The sequence below is a fragment of the Manacus candei genome, unplaced genomic scaffold, assembly GCF_025592945.1.
Source record: "Manacus candei isolate 608988 ecotype Guabito, Panama unplaced genomic scaffold, ASM2559294v1 h1tg000069l, whole genome shotgun sequence".
Lineage (NCBI taxonomy): Eukaryota > Metazoa > Chordata > Aves > Passeriformes > Pipridae > Manacus > Manacus candei.
The window spans coordinates 3,108,501-3,127,084 of NW_026138117.1; the positions used below are offsets into that span (position 1 = coordinate 3,108,501).

Sequence of the window (18,584 nt, forward strand, 5' to 3'; positions counted from 1 at the left end):
AACTTCCCCGTTTTTGGTCTCTCCATCCTCTCCTTGCTTGCATGCCAAGGGGTTGGACAGGGCAGGATTGGCCAGGCCTGGCACTGCCTGTCCTCTTGTGCTTAGACCAGCATATGGCTTCAGCATGGGCTCCCCTCCAGAGGTCACTGACCGTTCCCCTTCCAGCATTCCCTCCTGACGGCCAGCCCTGGCTGCCTGCCCAGATTAAACCCGATAAACCCTGGGCGGGCTGCCATGGGGCCCACCAGTTGGGCTAGAGTCTGTGGTGGGGCTCAGTGGGGACCTGCCAAAGGCATGGAGTTGGTGGCGGCCACTCTCCTTGTACGCAGCAGTGATGGCCCCTTGCTGTGCTGGCAATCCCTGGGCTGTGCCCTGGCCTCCATGGCTGCAAGCGCAGTTGGATGTGTGTGTATGTGTGTGTGTACATGTGTGTGTGTGTGTGTACGTGTGTGTGTGTGTGTGTGCATACAAGGGTCTGTACATATGTGTGTGCATCCATGTGCACCCACATGCCTGTCGTGTTTCAGCATGCACGCACGTATATGTGCATGTGTGTGACGTGTGCATGTGCATTCACATACGCAAGAGCACCTGTGTGTGCTCATGGGCATGTGCAACCCTGCATACATGCCTCCTACATATGTGTCCTTATGTGAGTGTCCCAGGGTACGTGTGCCTGCATGTGGGTGTGTATGTACGTATGTGTACCTGTCAACCCACACATGTGTAATGCATGTGTCTATGTGTGACATGTGTGTTCGTATACGTAAATGTCTGTATGTGCATGGTTATGTACATGTATATGTGCGTCTATGTCTGTATATGTATGTGCGTAAATATGTGTCTATGTATGACTGTGTGCAGGCACGCATGTGTATATTTGGGTGTATGTGTGTGTGTATGTATATGTGTGTATGTGTGCATATATATGTGTATGTCTGTATATGTGTGTCTGTAAATGTGTCTGCATATGTGCGTATGGGTGTGTACGTATATGTTTGCATGTGTGTGCATGTGTGTGGATATGCCTGTGTACGTGTATGTGTACGTGTGTGTCTATATATGTGCCTGTATACATGTGTATGTGCCTGTATATGTGTGCGCGCCTGCAGTGCACGTGTACGTGTGCGCGTGTACGTGTGCGCGTGTACGTGTGCGCGTGTACGTGTGCGCGCAGCCGACCAGCCGCGCACCCCCAGAGCCCTCCGCGCCCCTCGCCCGCCCGCGAGTCGCACCCCCCCCCCCGGGTGTTGCGACTGCGCACGCACGGTCCCGCGCCCCGCCCCGCCCCGCCTCGCCTCGCCTCGCCTCGCGCGCCAGGCTGACAGCCGCTCTACTGACGGGGAGGAGCCCCGGCCCCACCCCACCACCTCCCCCTTGCCCTCTTCCAACATGGCGGCCTTCGCCTCGAATGCGTGAGTGCGCAGGCGCCGCCCCGCCTCGCCCTTTCCGCCGGGCGCCGCCGCAAGCGCACAGGGCCGGAAGGCGCCGGTCTGGCCGCTCTCTATGGTTCCCCGCGGTGGGTAGCGCGCCGCCGCCTCGCCTCGCCTCGCCCCCGCCCGCGCTGCACGCCGGGACACGGCCGGTCCTCCCTGCCTCCCTCCCGCCCCCCCGCGCGCCCCGAGCCTGCGCCGCGCCGACATCCGCGTTGTCCCAAGATGGAGGCGCGGGGCTCGCGCTGAGCGCGGCCCGGCCCGGCACAGCAGCAGGAGCAGCAGGAGGAACAGGAGGAGGAGACGCGCCCGCCCGGCCCGGCCGCCTCTCCCTCTCCGCCCCGCCAGGCCGCGGCTCCGGCGGCACCGGCAGCAGCGGCGGCGCCTCCTCCTCGCCCGCGGCCCGGCCCCGAGCGCGGCGCGGCCCCCGCATGAGCCCGGGCGGCGGCGGCGGCGGGAGCGCCCCGGAGCAGCAGCCGCGGCGCCCAGGTCCGTGTGGGTACCGCGCAGGGTGGGAGCGGGGATGGCGCCTGGTTCACGCCGAGCCTGGAGGGGAGGGAGTCGCGGGAGAGGCGGCCTTGCCCGCTCTCCGCCGCCGGGGTGGGGAGGGCGGACGGGAGGCAGCGACCCCGGGGTCCTCTCCCGCTCCCCGGGAGGCACACGGGTGTGGAGCCGCCCCGGCGCTCCCCAGGAGCGGGAAGGCCGGCCGGGCGGGTGGCTCCGGGCTTCCCCCGCCCCCCCGGGAAACCGGGTTCGCCGGGCGACCTTGGATGAACCCGCCTGCCCTGCCTCCGCTGCCCGGGCCGGGGCTGCTCCGCGGGACTGCCCTGGGCATAGGCCGGCTCGTTACCGTCGGCGCGGCCGCTGCGGTAACGGGAAGTGCTGCGAGGGTCTCTGACCGGTGTGCAGGGCCTGCTTCACAAAGTGGCTCCGCTCACTTGCTCGTGTTACCTCTTGCGCAGCCTGAGGAGTTGAGTCTGCTCACCTGTGCGCAGGCAGCCTTGATGATGCATGTGATCGGTCGCTCCTGATTGCGGGTCTTTCTGGGTTTCAGTTTTTAAGCAGTATTTCTCTTAAAGGATGTTATGGTTCACTGTTGATTTGTAAATCAGATGTCTAAGACGATGTGTTGTGGTCGTTCAGAAGTTACTACTGCTTAGGAAACAAAATATGTTCCACGACTCTCCTTTAAGTGGCAGAAACCTGTAATCTATAAACTTGCAGTTATTCCTTTTTTGTTTTCCCTCCAGTTAATGAAAATACTTGTTTGTATTTCCTTCTCTGTAATGTGTCTGATGTTCTGACTCTGAGACAAACCACGTGTCTTACACATCACTTCAGGGATGCTCCCTCTGTCTGTATTGAAACTTACCTGCCTCAGTAGGAGTCTGCAGACCCGAAGCCCTGTGAGAACTTGGCTTCTCAGATTGACTCTGTCGAGCATCTTGCACATCTAGCAAAAAGTTGCTCAGTGGAAAATTGTACCCAATTTTCACTTTGATTTCCTAAGAAAGTGGTTGTATTGTCAGTTTATCTTTTGTTTTTCTGACTGGCTGACTGGTTTGAAAGGGAGAGGTCTAAAAGATAAGATTAAGTTCCTAATTCATGCAAATAGCATCCACTTGGAGAGAGATTCCCTGCTAAGGGAGAAGCTACACTCTTAGAGGTTGTACTGTGTTGTTAGACATCTATGACTGGTGGGGGAGAATAATGCAGGTGGTAAGAGGTACCTCTTGATAAGAATGAAAACTGCTGGGAAACGGGCTTTACACTTTTCACAAACTGCTTGGTTTGGATGGTGGTACTGAATACTCTGTGCCCTTTTATCATGGAAGCAGTTTAAGGTACTTTTGAGAAATTGGAAAACATGGTAAAACTCGTTTAATGAGTGTGTTGAATTGAAAATATTAAATGTGCATTGCTAAACTGCTGTGAATATGTGAAGAAAACTATCACTTATGTTTGTCTTTTAAAACAGATGTAGTTTGCAGTGCTTATGACTTGTCTTCCTTATAGTAATATTCTGTCAACTCAATACAGAAAAACATTCAAAGAAGACCTAGTCCACTGCTTAGGTTTACAAAGCTGAAAAATACCTTTAATTGAAATTATTTCTGTACAATATTATAGATGCTTCATCTCTTTTACAAATACCTTCCATTCTGGTGTAAATGTTTGCTGTTTAATGTAGCATCTTTCCTAATGGAATTCACAAGTTAATTTTGTTTATCAGAGTTCTTTGCTATTTCTCTTCACTGGAGTGTCCTGAGTATATCCTAGGAATTTAGAAACAAAACCACCAATTTGGCAATATCAGCTGTTGATTTGTTTGGGTTCGTTTTGGGATATGGTTCTGTGACCGTGTAGAAAAAGCCAGGCTTGAAAAAGCAGAGACTTTCACAGGAGTGTGCTTCAACGCCTGGATTTCTCAGTCCAAGTCCTCCTCAGAACTCTGAAGTTGTATGTGTTTAATCCTTTTTTTTCAATACCAAACAAAACTTAGTCTTTTTTTTTAATTGCTGCTGGTGCTTAAAAACACGCAAACAATGATTCTTTTGTGAATGGATTTGAAATTAGGTGTATATGTTAAATACATATAGGGATGTTCTCAACTTGTTAGAGCACCTTGAGGTTGTCCCTATTCTAATTGACTTGAGAAAATAAAACAGGTTCTTTTTCATATAATTTAACTTCTCTTTCAAAAATATGAAATGACATATGTACCACAGTATCAAATCATTATGTTTCATTATGATTATGTCCCTTGTTGACATTTTCTTCACTAGTTCTCTGAATTGACAGGTTCTATTTACCGAATAAATAATAGGGGTAGAAATATCTTTAAGTAATAAACATGCTTAATTGTGAACATATTTAAGTATATAACATTTTAATAAACAATAATTAGTGTAGTACATGATATGACACTTATGATGAAATTAATTTAGTGATTACCGTTTGTAAATATGCATCATCTTAATTTTGGCTGTGAAGGAAAGAATTTTCTTCCACCCTCTGCTACTTTTAGTTTCAGTTTACTTAGTGACTGTCCAGAGAGAATTCATCTTTTTTAAGCACAGGAAATGTCTTTCTCCCTCCCCACACTGATGTATTCATACACCTGAAGATAAAAGCCACTAATTTTCAAAAATAGAACATGCAATTGAGGGAAAAGGGGACAGAATTCATGAAGTATGTAGGCATATATCTCATTTCCAGCATCAGTCTTCATTTCTGGTACTGTGGGCCGGGTCTTCACTCTAATTAATGAACTGATATTAATTTTTAAACAAAGGAAGCGTGTTTTACAATTTTTCTGAATTATCCTGTATATTTAAGGTAGTTTTATAGTTCCATAGAGAAGCAGTGTTGAAAAGTTTCCTGTCATTAATCAAATTCTGATTTGTACATGGAAGGAGAGGGTTAATAAATTTGTTACCAGGATCTGTAACAAAAAAATCTAGAGTATGTTGTTTACTTAAAAAAAAAATTACTCCTTCCCCCCTCCCAGAAATGTGCTGTAAGCATTGCTAAATAGCTGGTTCCCAGAGACAGCAGCAATGAGCAAATCTCTTGTTTGAAGTTAATTTTGTCACCTTAGATACTTTGACCTCAGCGTTTACTGCATTAACTTCTGGTATTTGCAGGCAGTGCCTGACAGCCTCATAAGGTTGTGTTGTCCATGAATAAAAGTTTGGGAAAAAGCTGGTTCGTATGAATACTAATGTGTCTGACATATCTGGTTGGTTAGCAGAAGGCCCGCAAATACAATCTAGAGGTAGCATTTTGTAAGGAAGCCACACTTCAGTAGCTGCACCAGCTGGTGACACATTTCTTCAGAAAATAACCTCATAGGAGAAACATGAAAAAGAAAATGAAACAATGTTGAGATCCAGGTTTGGCAATATAACACGTGACTAAATAGCACTTTAAATTGCTATTTTTGAATAGTTCCACTTTGCTGTGGCTAGGAGTGACAGAACTTATGGACAAAATAACTTACTGGGTGCAAAATTACATTATAAATTAAATATTACCATGGTGTTCTGTCTCAGAAAATACTCTTATGAGTGAATCTCTTAAAGGAAGCATTAACTACTTCTTACTTACCTTAATAGGTTGAGCCTGCTTCCCTGTATTATGCAAACTGATGAATGGAGGAAGGGGGTGGAAGTCAGTCTTTACCAATATTCTTTCCATGCTCATCCTGCATGGCTCTTTGCCCATGTTTTACAGAGTGGTGAAGAATTAGGAGAAACTGCAGTTGTTCAGCTGAGTGGAACTAAATGGGTGGCTTCCCTCTGGACCCTCACTTCACTGTTTTAGGTAAGAGGGGTGATTCGCTTCTTTTGAAGCAACTTGCATTTTCTTAGAGCAGAAGTGTATGTGTTTTAACAGAAACTTCTGGTTAGCAAAGCAGAGGTTTGAACTTTTTTTTTCAGTCTGGTGGCTTGAAAGGGGTGTTCATAGCATGTAGCTGTCCCAGTACTTTCATTGAAAAGTGTTGCTGTTTGCATCCATTCAAATAACTTTAAAAACATGCTTCATATACTAACATGATTTCATTTTGAGGATCATGCTTACCTTATGTAGTATGTCAAAAGTGGGACTGTCACCAGAGGTGTATCACAGCAGTGATGATTTAGGACAAACTTGAACTGATGTACCAGTTGACTGCTTAATATGGAGTGTACTACTTTTTTTTTCCATAGACTTGGAATAGTTTGGGTTGGAAGCGACCTTTAAATGTCATCTAGTCCAACCTCCCTGCAATAAGAAGGAACATTTTCAGCTAGGTCAGGTTGCTCACAGCCCCGTCCAGCTTGACCTTGAATGTTTCCGGGGATGGGGCATCTCCCATCTCTCTGGGCAACCTGTTCCAGTGTTTTACCACCCTGATTGAAAAAATTTCCTTTCTTATATCTAGTCCTCATCTACCATCTTTTAGTTAAAAATCATTACCTTGTCCTGTCATAGCAGGCCCTTTTAAAATGTTTGTCCTCATCTTTCCTATAAACTCCCCGTAAGTACTGAATGGCTGCAGTCAGGCTTCTACAGATCCTTCTCTTCTCCAGGATGAACAACACCAGCTCTCTCAACCTTTCCTCACAGGAGAGGTACTCCAGCCTTGTGATCATTTTTGTGGCCCTGCTCCAGACTTGCTCCAACAGATCTATGTCTTTCCTGTGCTGAGAACTCCAGAACTGGATGCAGTACTCCCGGTGGGGTCTCAGAAGAGTGAAGTAGAGGGGCAGACTCACCTCCTTCAACCTACTGGTTCTGCTGCCTCTGATGCAACCCAGGATACATCCTGGTCCACAAGCCATCAGTATCTCCAAGTCCTTCTCTGCACAACTGTCAATTCCCTCATCCCTCAGCCTGTATTGACACCAGAGGTTGTCCTGACCCAGGTTCAGGACCTTGCACTTGGACTGTTGAATGAGGTTCCCCTTGGCCCACTTTTCAAGCTTGTCCAGTTTCCTCCTGGTGGCATTCCGTTCCTCAGGCCTGTCAACCACATCACACAGCTTGGTGTCATCTGCAGGTTTGCTGAGGGAGCACTAAAATCCCGCTGTCTGTCAGTGAAGATACTAAACAGTGCTGGTCCCAGTATGGACCCCTGAGGGATACCAGCTGCCATTGACATCCATCTGAACATTGAGCCACTGACCTTCTGCATGCAACCATCCAGTCAATTCCTCATCCGCCAAGAGTCCCACCATTAAATCCACATCTCTCCGATTTAGGGTGAAGGGTGTTGTGGGGGACCAAGTCAAAGGTCTTACACAAGTCCAGCTAGACAACATCAGTAGCCCTTCCCTTGTCCACTGGTGCAGTCACTCTATCATAGAACAGCACTAGGTCGGTCAGGCAAGACTTGCCCTTGGTGAAGCTGTGGTGGCTGTCTCAAATCGCCTCCCTGTCCTCCATATGCCTTCATGTTCAGTCCTTTTGTGACAAAATGTCAAAGCTGTGACCTAAATAATTAAAGACGAAATTTATGTATAAACTATAGGATAGTTTGAAACCCGAAAGGAATTTGATCTTGATGGGTTGTGCATCATCCAGTAGGATCGCAAGCAGAAAATCATGGAACGTGTATTTGAGGTTTGTAGTTGCTGCATAACTATCTGGCAACAATTAGTCCATATAGTTTGCTTTTCATTCTGGTGTCATGTGAAAACTGTAACAGAACTTCTGTCTTGACTGAGATAGAGTTCTAGAGGTGAAGCTAGTTCATCTCTACTTTACAGAGAAGACCACCATCTTTGTTTCCTTGGACAGACCCCTTTTAGGACTTGTTAATACTTTCTTGATAGTCATTACACCAAAGAAGTTGATGAAATGAGGAGATTAGGATGACAAACACTCCTCTCCCTTACCTTTAGGAGCTGTGCACAGAGGAGGCACAAGAGCGATCAATATTGTGTTGCCAAGCTTGCACAGTGCTGAGAGATGCCAGGCTTGTCCAGGCAGCCAGGCTCTGACATTACTTGTGTGCTCCTGCTCTGGTATGCTCTGTGGGACCCAGGCTGGAGCAGCTGCCGTTCAGCAGACTTGGGGTGTTAGAGGGTGGTGGAGTGGCTCTTCTGAAGAAGTTTACCACTACCGTAGAATTTCTGTTTCTAGTACAATGTTTCATCTTTCTTATTTGTATAGCCATATTCAGGTAATGCTTGCTTTTTTTTTTCATAGTGAAATCTCATGTCCAAAGTCTTGGTGATGAATATTATGGTTTACTATGTGGATACACCCTACTTTATTTTTAGAAAGTCCAAGGTATACCAGTGTACATTGGCTGAGTAGCTAAATCCAGGCATGTTTCAGCTGTTGTAGGAAAATTTGCTCGTTGTAGATAATAGAAATACGTACTTAAGAGTCCACACAACCTGCAAATCCCATCAGAATTCCAGGACAAGAGAATTCCTGAGAGAGTATACCACTTCTGTGAAACACTGGTATTTTTTGGTTGTGAAGGTTGAGCCCTTTACATAGTAAGGTTGTGATAAATACTCCATTTGCAGGATTTCTATAACCTGAATATCTTATTGAAAGAAAGATGTTTGTGAATACTTGTTTTTTATTTGGCTAACGTGATTTTGGTTAAATTTTATTTTGGTTAACATTAAAATGTCAGTTGTGGAAGAAAATTATTATTAATTGAATTTAAATATTTGAAATTGTATTAGAAAATCTATAATACTGGGTAACATACCTACCATTTTCTTTAGGGTAATGCTCTCAGAATTTTTTCTTGTATTCCTGTTGTATGACAGTTATTGAAAAAAAAAAAACTAGGCAAACAACCCAAATACACAAGTGGAAAATATCATTTAAGGACTAATAGAGGTGATTTTATGATATCTTTTATCAAACCAGATATGAGAGTTGCAAAGCATTTTTTGTAATTTATAATTAATTTCTTAAATATTTTGCAATTCTGTTTAGTACCGTGTGGTTAATTCAGTAGTTTACAAGTCTGTGTTATTATAATCCAGTGTGCCTTGAAGTTTCTTTTTCTTATTGAAAATGTATGACATAGTTGTAAACAAGCAGCTCTCTTCGCTCTGGTCATGTGACAGATCAAGATTTTTTTTTTTTAATGTTGAGTGGACACAATAGTGTTGGCCAAGAATTTAGTCACACTGGCCATTTACATTTTTTTAGGCAGATGTGGCTTAGTGCTAATTAAGAAGTATTCTAAAGGTGAATGTGAAAGCGTGTCTGACTTCATGAAATCATTTTCATTCCTTTTGGACAAGCATTAAAGATCCTTATTTCATTTTGTTGTTGACCATGTAATCTTTGAGCAAACGTTTTTAGTAGAATGCTGAACTCTCTGTTCTGCCTTAGTGGTGGCTGGTGGGTTGAGACTGAAGAAGGAGAAGTGGAAGTCCAGGAATTTCAGTTTTGTGTTGCTGGAATTATTTGCTCTTCTGCTAACTGCATGTTATTATGCAAATCCCCTGTCTGCATCTCCTCCTTTGTGGTCTTGTTTGCTCTATCAATGGTGCTGTCCTACTCTACTCCCTAGCTTCAGTTATGTTGGGAAACATTGTTTCCTCCTATTGCTGAGCAATATTCATAAGATCCCTGGTAGATGTATTTGTGATACTTCTTCATGCTGTACTTGGTGCTCTCCTCCTACTCTGTGCAAGCCGAAAATTGGTGCTTTTGTACCTTAGAAGAGAATGAGAGAATTTTATACAGATGACATTGCTCTGTGTATGTACAGGAACAAATATATACATTGAAGTTTAAGGTGGAAGTCCTGCTATGCAAGGTGGGAAAATATTGGTCGCATTTCTTAGAATACTTTTAACTGAATGTCTAATGGAGTTACTGTAAGTAAAGAATTATTCTTCAGTAGAATATAAAGGGTTCTGGATTTCTGTTGTTGATATGGAGTGGAAGTGCTGCCTCCAAACAGGAAAATCATCAGTTACTCTTTCATATTGTTCAAATAAATTTTTCTTTTTTTCTTCTGACTGACAGTAAAGTTTTCTTGATACAGTTGTGTATCATTAATCCTAACTCTACAGAAAGCTACCGTAATTATTAGAATTTTTTGTCAAAATAGCAGCCTTGTTTCATGAAACAGGTTGGGTGCCCTATATAACTTTTTTTTTATTACAAAAAATTGTGTATAAACTGTTAGTGCTTAGAGCTTTACTGGCAAGACTCTGTTGGTCCAGGATCACCCCATTTCACTTTTCTGATAAAGGAATGGACCCTTGGCACTAAATGAGGTTTGACGTATTTAAAGATAAACCTGAATCTTCGCTTAAAGTAACCAGATCAGGATTTCCTTCATGAGAACTCTGATCTGTGTTGGAGATCAGCCTAAAATAAGCTCTGTTGGATTTTTTTGTTCTTAATAGAGTTTTTAAACCAAGAAATTATGTATCAAATCTTCACGGTACTGAAAATGTATTACTCTATGCCAAATGACTAACTTTTTGGAAAGTAATTGCTAGATTTCATAGAATCAGGGAGTGATTAGGGTTGGAAGGGACGTTAAAGATCACCTAGTTCCAACCCCCCTGCCATGGGCAGGGGTACCTTCCACTAGACCAGGTTACTGAGAGCCCCATTCAGCGTGGTCTTGAAGACCTCCAGGGATGGGAAGTCCTGTAGTATCACTACAGGGGAAAGAATAGGGAACACTGTTTCTATGAACTTTCTGCTTTTGTAGCTTCGTTAACATAGTAAGTATTTTCTATTGTGTTTTTTTTATAGGAAGTATGATTTAGTTTGGTAAGTTATATGGTTTAGTTTTAGGTATCCTGTGAGGAGCAAGGAGTTGGGTGCAATGATCCTTGTTAGGTTCCTTCCAAGTTGACATATTGTACAGTTCTGTGTTTCCTTTCTTTGCAGACTTGTGACTAATTGAATAGCCATTCTTGAATGTATTGTCTTAAAGTCGTATTGAGCTTCAGATCAATATGGAGCACGGTGCAAAAACTGAACTGTAATGTTTTGCATTATAGGTACAAGAACTGTAGAAGTCCATTTTGGAATTTGAAAGAGCAAGATTGTTCAGCTCTTGAAAGATATGGTATGTTTATGTTTTCACTTATATTATTTGTATTCTAGTAATTATAAAAGCAAATAGTTACACTTTTGTTTCCTGATTTTAAAAAGAAAAACAAAGTTGAAAATAAATTCAGGAAGAAACATACGTTCATTTACCCCTTATTTTTTGATGATGTTAACTATTACTTAGTTGTAATTCTCTAGAAAACTGAGTTATTTGATTTTTCTTGGAGAAAATAAATACTCGTGATGTAACATTGATGAATTCCCTTTTGATTTAACAAACTCAGCATCATGCTGCTGCCATTCATTTATTTCTCCATGGATTAGATAAGAATTGGTGTTTTTCTGAAAGCTATGTGGGTTGATTTTATTTGCTGCTGAGCATATTTATAGTCAGGCTTGTACACCCTTTAGATATGACTCGAAAAGTAAGTTCAGAACTACTAAAAACTTATGCAATCATCAGTGTAAGTCAAATTTACAGATAGGAATGCTGTGAATTACAGAAATATAATCTTTTCTAGCAGTGTTAACATAAACCCATGGTACATGTATCTCTTTTTGTCTAGGCTCCTAAGTATCCAACCAGTTTAAAAATATGTACTTGAATTGCAGCAGGGTTGGAACTTGTAGTTATTTTGATTTCCATTTCCTGACTTTATTCTGGTGTAGTTCTGTGGAGATACCTGGTATTCCTGTGTACCTGGAGATGCACCACTTTGCAGTCTTTTAAGTCCTATAGTTCTGCAACTTGGTATATAAAGAATTTTTTAAACTGTTTGCATCACTGCATTCAAAAAACCAATTATTGTTTAAGTTAATTTTTCTACCATATTAAATAGGTCTATTAATGCATATATAAGATTATATGTAGTTACTTCAACAACAGCTTCTAAGCTATGTATGTACTTCCTCTTTTAACCTCTTAAAATGTGGGGAAGAGCTCAGTAACTGCTGACAGGAGTTTTCTGTGCCATGGGTTTATGTCTGGATTTTTCTTTTGAAGGTAATTTACATAGGAATGTACTTAAAGTTTTGAAGTCTCAAGTTAGCAGAAAAGTTGTTGGATGTTTTTAAGTTGTTTTGTAGGAAGCTATAGATAGGTGATAATAATATGATTAATTCTAAGCTGGAACTTTAGCTGTAGTGTATACTAATTAAAAATTGTAAATCTGTCAAAAAACTACAATGTTACATTATCACAATCCAGATGTTCCTGAGAGAATTGTGTAGATTGGTCCTTTACTCTAGCAGGCATCTGGCAGGTAGTGTATATTCATTTTTGCACCCACAGCACCACTGGGACCACCCACCTGCTTCTTGCTCTCCAGTTCAATATCAGTTGTGTGTGTGATGGCTCTTCAAACCTAAGCCATTGTTTATTTATTGCCATTATTCCTGCTGGCTGCTTTTTTTCTGGATGTTTAACTGCTTGCCACTGTATGTACGTGTAGAGTCTTTGTAATGATATGTGCTTCATAAAGTGATGAAGAATTCCCCTCTAGTCCCCCACAAGTGGTGAGTAGTGAATACTAGTGGAACATCAGAAAAGCTGAATGTCATGCTATACAATTGCATGGTTGCTTGGTCTTAATATAAACTGTATTTAAACAAACATGCTGGTGACACTGAAGACTTGGTGAACAGAAAGGTGCTTTACATGGAAGGCAGCATGAAAACTGGGTGGCAAAAGAAATCAAAATAACAGACCATAAGCAAAAGGACAGACAGAATGAAAGTGTAAATATTAAAGCTGAAGCAAAGCTGTAAAACTTACCTGAAAGTAACTGAACTTGATAATTAGCCAGTAAAAGAAGAGATACTAAAAGAAATTTAAATAGATGATTGGATTTCACCTACTGATGTAGGAGGGGCTTTCTATTCATAACTTTATATCATTTTGGAGGGAGCCTGGAGTAACAGGTATAACTGAAATAGAAACAAATGGTTCTGCTGCAAAAAAATTAGGAGTGTGTGTAGTGGAAGAAAAATCAGCTGTAGTCTAAGTGAAAAATGCAGAAGCTAAAGATAATTTTGAGTCTCTCCTTCTTTTACAAAGGTGAATAAAATATATCTATGATCTTACTGAAATAGCAAGCCAAAACTAAATGTTGAAGGCAAAATCTAGGGTCCAGAGTTGCAGGGGCAGTTGTAGAAAATGAAAATAACACACAGGCCTTTAACTTTGACTTGGGGGGAGGGAACGAGGGCAAACATTAGATATTTTTCTGTTATTCTGTGCTTTGTGGATATCATGGTTTAACCCCAGCTGGCAACTGAACACCATGCAGCCACTGTCTTACTCCCCCCAGCAGTGGGATGTGGAAGAGAATGGGAAGAGTAAAAGTGAGAAAACTCATGGGTTGAGATAAAGACAGTCTGTTAGATAAAGCAAAAGCTACACACACAAGCAAAGCAAAACAGAGAGATTGTTCACCACTTCCCATGGTCAGGCAGGTGTTCTGCCATCTCCAAGAAAGCAGGGAACATGTGACAGTTACATGTGTTCTGTCACATGAAACAATGACTTGGGAAGACAAATGCCATGACTCCGAACATTATCCGTGTTCTTCCTTTTTCCCTCAGCTTTATATGCTAAGCATGACACCATATGATAGGGAAATGTCTCTTTGGTCAACTGGGGTCAGCTGTCCTGGCTGTGTCCCCTTCCAACTCCTTGTGCCTGCTCGTGGGTGGGGTGAAGAGCAGGAAAGGCCTTGACTCTGTGCAAGCACTGCTCAACAGTAACAAAAACGTCCCTATGTTACCTATGCTGTTCCCTGCACAAATCCAAAACACAGCTCCACACTAGCTACTGTGAAGAAAACGGACTCTATCCCAGCCAAAACCAGCACAGTAGAGTATTGACATAAAAGCAAAGTAAGTATACAGATATTATAGGATGGAGATTTATATAAATCGATGCTCGATCTCTTTGTATTGAGATGCACAAAATTCTACCTTTATTAAACTCATAACTTGTATATTTACTGAAGTGTAAATTGCAAAATGGCACCAACTTTAATTTGAAGATAGTAGCAAATTCAGATCCCCACCCCAAATAATTTCTTCAAGTATTACTTGTCCTCATTATCCTGCATTCTTCAGTTTCTAGTCATGGGGTGTTTGTGCTTTCTTTTAGTTGGAAGATATTTTTGTTCTTTCTGTGCTATGAGAAGACTTAGTTTCTTCCAGTGTCCATAATTATTAGCTTGATTAACTTTGAATTCTTTTCATTGTCTAATCACAGCGCATTTTCCTCCATCTTCACGTTGTCTTTGTAGCTCTTTTCTACTACACTTTTGAAGAATATTGAATAATTGGAGAACTGGGTTTAAGTTTTGAAGGTGTCTGAAATACTTTGTGCAGATGAATAGACACTTTTCCATGAATCCTTCATGAGTCATATCTGTCATTCTTGTGACACTCGGAGCGTGTGTACGTTTGCTCATTGGTTGTGACTGCCTTAGTCACTTCAGGTTGGCATTTTCCAGGATAGAACCCAATTCTTTGGGTCTTCTAACGAATGTGATTTTGCATTTGTTGTCATTAGTTGAATTGTTTCGTTTACTGGACAGTGGAAAAAAACCCCAACATATAGATGCCTTATTACTGTTTGGTTGGGGTTTTTTGTGGCTCCATTAGGATTTATATGATCAGATTGTATTAGTACTGGTTTATTTTACCGTAGGATCATTAATAATTTGACCTTCTAATTAGATGCATGAAGACAACTTCTGGAATCTTATGACTTTTTATGTTTTGTGTGTTGGAAGCAGCATGCAGGCAGCCAAAGTAAATGATATTTCCAACCTTATCAAGAAATTAAGGCTTAAATGTGCCTATTACATTATTTATTTGGTTTTTCTCTGCAGATGACAATTAAGATTGAACGTAGGGATTTGGTAAATATTCTTCAAGACACTTGAATCAATCTCAAGTTATAAAAGGCCAACTTTTCTATCAGTTGTCAGTTCCTTACTGTACAGAGATGACTGTTTCGTTGTGGTGTTCAAAGTCATTCTGGGAACATACCAAATTCATTCTCGGAGGATTCAGAGGGATTCTTCAGAAAACATACAAAAGCTATCTTTAGTGGTATCTTCTTGAGATGATTAATTAAGCAACTCAGATTCTGATGCTGAATGGTAAGGTAGATCATGGCACTTCTTTGTACAGATGTGAATCACTCCCATATTCAACATAGATCAAAAAGAGAATAATAAAAAATAATTGTATCAAAGATTACTTGGATAGCTACTTCTGTAAAGGAAACCTAAATTCTTACACATGCCACCACCCAAGGCACCTATCTTTTAATAAGGTCAGTAAGAAGTTAGAGTATACAAAAGTGTTCCTTCTCTAAGGGATCTTCATAGACGTCAGATACTGTGTGTCAGCTGCCAGATTGCTGTGCTCTCACAGAAAATAAACATCAAATAACCCAGGGAAAGTAGTAGGTTTAGGAAATCCATATAAGTAGCAACGTTTAATTTAGTGATTTGTACCTGGAAGTTATTTGTCTTTATTTTTCATTGCTGACAAATAAGTACTTAAACTCTTCATGCTGTGGCTTTAGGTTCTGTATGTTGCAGCTGGGGACCTCTTCTTGGCTCACGTTTGTGATGGCAGACTTTTCAACAGTAAATGAAATGTACAAAGAGAAGATCTCATCAAGCTATGCAACTAAGTTGCTCTTAGCCCCTTCTGATGCATCTGAACTTGCTTTCTGACATCTTTTTCTTTCACTCATTTATTATTTATTTCCTCCCTCTTCTTGAGCTGACAGGAACGTTCTTTTCAGAAAATATTCACCTATGCTACCTTGTAGAAATAGGTGCTGTTCCAAATCACTGTATAAACATTATTTATCCTGTTCCCTCTTGATGAGGGCTAGCCCAAAACACACAAGGTTCTTCAGACATGTGGCTTGAAGACATGGAACTTGTGTATTGTCTTCCTAATTGCAGTAGGGGTTGTTGTAGTCCTAGTTGATTCTACCCCTCATAACTATTCACGAGGCAGATATGGCCTGCCCAGTCCCAAAGAGCCTAGCGACCTTCTTGGGTTTCTTGGACATACTCCACAGGCACAGACTTCGTTTCATACCTTCAGCTGCTCTGTGTGTCTGTGAAAACCTAAACCGTAAGCCATGATGATCAGAACAACAAAGACCAGTGAAATTCATTTGAGTACAAAGAATAAATATCTGCTCTGGGGCTGCCGTTCCTACCTTCTAAAAGTTAAGTTAGAAACAGGGTTTTTTTGTAAGGGAATTCCTGTGACAAAAAAAGCAGTTGGTTTAGGTCAGTTTCCTATTCTTCATAATACCCTTATCCAAGATGTTAGTGTATTCCTCAGTGTGGTTTCCCTTTCCTGATCAAGTAGTGTCCTTTTACTCTCTTACCAGTTGATTTTTTTCTGCCTCGTTTGTGTCAGGTAGTCAAAATGTCCTTTGTTCAAACTAGATTCAAAATAAGTGATCTTTGATGGTAAGTCTCCTTCACCACCCACCCCATGTTTCAACATGCTGGTTTCTTTGCCAGCAGGCACTACTCTCCTGATGCATGAATGAAGAAGGTTTAGAAAAATTAGTTCTTTCATCTGTTCTAGGGAATCCTTGCCAATCATGTTCTGTCCCACAGGAGTGACAGCAAGAATAGGTGGGGAAGGTAGGATGAGGAGGAGGTAGATGGGAAAAATTATTAATTTAGATTTTTTGCATCTAGATTGTTGAAAAGTAAGTAACTTGAGATTTTTAGATCCCAGTACAGTAAGTCTAGTTTTAAGATATCATGCAACAAATCAGAAATGCTGAAACTACCGTATTCAAAGCTCTGACCCATGATAAATTCAATTTGTAGATACAAATTTCACAACAAAACTTAGATGAGTTAACTTTGGCTCAGTGAGATTTGTGACAGTTCAGATACTGCCTCTCTTCATGGAACTGCTGTAGATCCTATGTTCAGTGGTGTGGTAAATCTGACTAACAGAGTTGGATCTGTGTCAGGCCTTGGCACAAACTTTTCTTGGCTATGCTTGTAGAACTGCCACCTTAATGTATGTTTTTAACGTTCCAAAATCTGGTGGTGTTTGAATCCAGCACTGTATTTGCTCCTTCACTGTTGTCAGTCATGTTCATGACTTCTCCCATATGAAACAGTCTCAGGAAGACCTTGTTTTACTAAGGTTGCTATCAGCCTGCTGTTCTAACAGGCTTCCATTTGAATGGAAGACTGCTGTAAGGAACCTTTGCACCTAGTCTGGGTGATATAGGACCAAGTCTAGGTAGGGAGCAATTGATCACACCCTCTTCAGAAAGGAGCTGATACTTCCAGCAGTCAGACAGAATACAGGTTTTCCAACCAACAAGGCTTTAGAGATTATATGTCTGTCCTCTGACCAGCACACTGAAAGTCACTTGGGCAAAGTGCTAGAATCAGTGTTAGAATAGGCATCTGTTTCTTTAGAGCTAAGACTTGCCTGAAAGTTGACATTTTCAGGTCTTAAACAATCAGAATGCCTAAGCAGTGTTTTACACCTTATTAGTTTTGCATCACCATCTTAATTTTTGCTTTTCTGCTCAGCAAACATTAATTTGAAAATTTGTCCTTTAATGTTGACAAATGAGGAACCTTTTCAACTGACTTTTAATCGTTGTACTGCATTCCTGGCATTGACTCAGTTAAACTTTGACAATTTACACCTGTAAAACATAGGTAGTAAAGAACCTCTGTTTTGTTTTGGAGATTTTTGCTAGCCAGCTTGGTTTTCACTTTCCTTATGTCAACTGCACTTGTGTTAAGGTGACAACACTCAAATATTACTGATGTTAAAATCATTAAATGGTACTTTTTCTATCTCAAGGAGTGTTCATGGTAAAACCAATAAGCATAATTCTGAAACCAACACAAATTTCATTCTGTTCGGAGTTTGTATCAGAATAGCAAACTGTAGAATGACAAAACTTGGCAGCTTTCCTGACAAACTTTAGAAAATCATAACCCTTGCTTACTGGTCGGTGATTTCATATCTCTGACAAGTTGACAGATACAAAGTAGCATTGAGAATCAAATCTAAGATCTCACTGAAAGACTTGTAATAGGTTGGACTGAAGCACAAAAGAAGGTGCAGTAAAGAAACAAATGTTTTTTACTGAGACATTTAAAACTACCTGATGTGCTCTCTTAGTATTTGCACCAGATTGCTTTGACTGCGGGTGTTGCAAAAAGCTGCTGGTGTGCCCTCAATAGCTTTGTGCACCTTGGTGTTCTGTATGAGGCGCTTGCTGCATGGCAACTGGCAAATGTGGGGCTTCATCTGGGTTACCACAGGAATGAACTTCTCAGGGTACAGAGGTCTGTCTTCATAGCTACTGCTGTTTAGAGGAAGTAAGATAACTTTTTATTTACTAAATACACTAATAACTCCAATTCTTATCAAAACTTTATATTAGCAGAAAGTGAATAATGCTGTTTGTCATCTGACTCTCCATCAAAGGCCTTTTTGCTTTACAGGCTTTGTCCAGTGCACTTAGGAGCTTGGGTGGGAGAGAGAATGGGATGAACTGAGTGTTGAGTATTGTGTTTGGAAATATTTTATCAGTTA

At 41.5% G+C, this 18,584-nt stretch overlaps 1 protein-coding gene across 4 annotated transcripts in view; it reads left to right on the forward strand.

Annotated features, from left to right (window-relative positions):
* The first annotated feature begins 1,472 nt into the window (after positions 1-1,472).
* The window catches only part of UBE3A (ubiquitin protein ligase E3A), a 54,328-nt gene continuing 37,216 nt past the window's right edge, over positions 1,473-18,584 (forward strand). For 2 of the 4 annotated variants that reach the window (XM_051807019.1, XM_051807020.1), the window contains exons 1-3: positions 1,473-1,922; positions 5,670-5,759; positions 10,925-10,992. The gene's annotated coding sequence lies outside the window, so the exon portion shown is untranslated. The remainder of the gene's footprint in view (positions 1,923-5,669; positions 5,760-10,924; positions 10,993-18,584) is intronic. The other 2 variants (XM_051807021.1, XM_051807022.1) reach the window with 1 other exon arrangement.